We start from the raw sequence: 3,259 nt of genomic DNA on the forward strand, positions 1-3,259 counted from the left end.
GCGGTCGCCAAAACTAAGATTTCGTAACGTTTTCACACAAGCTGAAGATTCTTAATGAAAAAGATCAGCAAATGTGAGCTAATTCTTCTTTTCCTGGATCGGACAGACGAGTTTTCTCTCCGGTCTCTTACTCTTATTGGTGGTGGGCAGTGCTGCCAGATGTGTCGATTTAACACCAAACTGGGGATTTTGAAAGTAATTATGGGACAAAATTTTGCGTCTGGTGATTGGTGATTCACGGCAAAAAGAACCTCGAAATCTGGTGATTTTGAAAAATCCGAAAAATCCAGCTATGGTTGGCCAAAATAGGAAGTCTACACAAAAGCAAACAAATTTGATCTGCAATTCATTATGCAATTTCAGCCATTTAAGCAAAAAATACTAACATTTGTGAAAAATCATGACAATTTCCACGAGTTTTGGTTAACTTTAGGGGAAAATGTGAAATTGTACTTTCTGATTTTTTTCTCGTATCTTTTCGAAGAAAAGTGCACTTAGATATGGAATAGATCGCAAACATATTATCAACCAGCTGCTTATGTTTTCTATCAATCTGAAATAGCTCTTTTATCATTGCAATTCTTTGAGATACTCTATTTCAATTATTGGAACTTTTTTTTTTTTGATTAATGAACTTCTCTTTTAAAAATCAGGCATATCTTGACGTGTTTTCATGACTTTTGGTGTAAATGGTCATGAGGTGGATGGATCTCCGAAAAATTGACTTGCCATAACTTTCATGTAACTTGAAAAACTTACTTTTCCTAACAAAATTGTTCTTCAAGACACTTGCTACACTCTGGCATTATTGTGCTTTAGTTAATGAACTGAGATTTATCTTTATTACAAAATATTGAGGATGTGCAAAATGCTGATCAGTCTAGCATGCAGCATGGACAAGGCAAGATCTGCTTGCTAGGGATAGCAGTTATAAATCCTAATGCTGGAAGATACTATGATGTAATTTTCCTTTTGGTCTACATGTTGCTTGATAGGGAAGGCAAAAGCAGCCCGTACAACCTCCAGAACGTGTTGGTGGCTATGTTTTGAAAAGTTTATTTGCAATTCTCTTTTTTTTTTTAATTTGGTCGATTTTTTATGCATATTTGCTGTAACAAAAGACCATATATATTTGCAAATTTTGGCCTGCCTTATAAATAACAACAAAGCTCATGTGGATATTACATATGAATACTTGGTTATTTTTGTTAGCAGCCCCAAAAATCTAGTGACAAAACTGGTTATTTTTGGCAAAAGTTAGGTGATAATCGATCCATTTCAACTGGCAGCACTGGATGAGGGTTTTTGAGCGCTGCCGATATGTATAATTCTCCAAAACAAAACGCAAAATAAATCTCATAGTTGAGAAGATACTCCAGCGTGCGCATAATTTTGATTCGGTTGAGCTGAGTGTCCGTGTCCGAGATTTAAAGAGTCAAATGTGAAAATACAAAAGAATGAAAGTGTAAGACGTTTATGACTAAAACGAAATGGTTTGACCATGTCGAATCTTACTTCAACATTTGTGTATTTTCTTCGACCTCAAAAAGCGGAACCCCGTTACAGTAAAAACCCGTTGTAGTAAAGATTTTGCGACTTCCCCCAAAAATCATTATAACGGGGATTCGCTGTTTTCCTCGCACATCTCCCACTGTTGTACTGGCGAATATCGTGTTTTGCTCTTACCCCTATCCTATGTTGGTGTAGCAATCAAGCCAACTGAAAGTAAGAAGCAAGGATTGGCATGGAATGGTTATCATAAAGGCAAAAACTAATTGATATCTACAGGGCGACCAGAATTAAGCGGGACAGTACACTGTTTTATGCCTAATTTGCATGTTTGAAGCCTGCACCATTAAATATTACTGGGTGCGGATTGATCGAACATCTGTTTAACACCAGGAATGGTGTTGTGGATTGGGCACGACTTCAACTGAAACCTCATCATGAGCAAGGGTTTCACCTGGGCTAAATGTCAGTTACCTTATGTTGAACCACTGTACTTTCCACAATCAAGTCAAATACATCTCTCGTTTCTTTATTACTCGCACTTCTTCTTTACCACTCGAACGATCATGCAATGGTGCAGTCGGCACGTACAAATTCTATAAGTACTGTCTTCGGCACATCCCTGATCTGAGGCCCGTGGATTTCTTCGATTTTCCATTGGTGTTGGCGTTTCTGACACATCGTGGTTGGTGTATTTAAAGTGTCCCGAGCAGAAATTTATGGTCCATCCATCCGGTGTTATCCCGTGGTGTTGAAATCTGCGTTCCTCTTCTTCCCGTTTCCGAGGATACCTTTACCGCCTTTGTGTCTCCTCCTTTGTCACGTGAGCCATATCCGACCGTGAGGCGATTCAAGTCTTGAAGGCCAATCAAAAGTGCTTCAAAGCCGCCCTGACTTGAGCCAGGAATGTGGCCGAGTCCGCCTTTCAAGATTTCGTCGAGGTTGATGACCCAGTTTTGTTAAAAAACTCTATAATTCACTGGGATGACCGCTTGTAAAAGTTTTTGAACCCTGATCATCAGGTCATTTGCCATCTGGCATCTGATGTTAAGGTTTCTGATTCTGCCGTAGACGAGCACTTGCAGGCTTTTATTACAGCCAAATCTAAAGTAATCGGTTTTAATTCTGCGATTTCTCGCGTTTTAAAGTAAACAAAAAACCTGCACCTAAAGTATCACGTGTATTTTACGACAGCCATATTTGACAACAAAAAAACCCTCCTTATTCAGCTCTAAATTCACGGGAGACGACAATGGAAGAAAACGAAACAAGAGAAACAGAGCAAGGGTGAAAACATGAATTAGAAAGGAAAGCAAGGAAACAAACAGCTTAAATAATTTCATGCAAATCGTCGAAAAATTTCTCCTCCTCTTCCTTGCTTCCACTGATTTCACTTGGCGGTTTCGGAAATGTGCTACAATGAGCATAATTTCATAACAGGGCGAGTCTTCTTTCCTTCTGACGTTTTGAGGGTAACGGCTTGCATTCTCTCATCTCTTCCGGGGTGGGTTTCACAGATGTTTCCACTTAACCATTTTCTCCGTGAAAGCGTTGGGGTCGATCATCATGACTGCATCATGGACGGCAAGTTCCTGACCATCAGTCCTCCATTTCGGTCTTGAGATCATCGAGGTCAAATGTTCTTGGAAACACGTTTTCCAAAATTGATCCACCAAGGATTGGATGTATCCAAAATGTTTCTTGAGACTCATTTGGGCAAAGTTTCCATTGGGGAGGATTGGATTTGGTC

The sequence above is a fragment of the Tigriopus californicus genome, chromosome 2 (genome assembly GCF_007210705.1).
Source record: "Tigriopus californicus strain San Diego chromosome 2, Tcal_SD_v2.1, whole genome shotgun sequence".
In the NCBI taxonomy this organism is placed as follows: Eukaryota; Metazoa; Arthropoda; class Copepoda; order Harpacticoida; family Harpacticidae; genus Tigriopus; species Tigriopus californicus.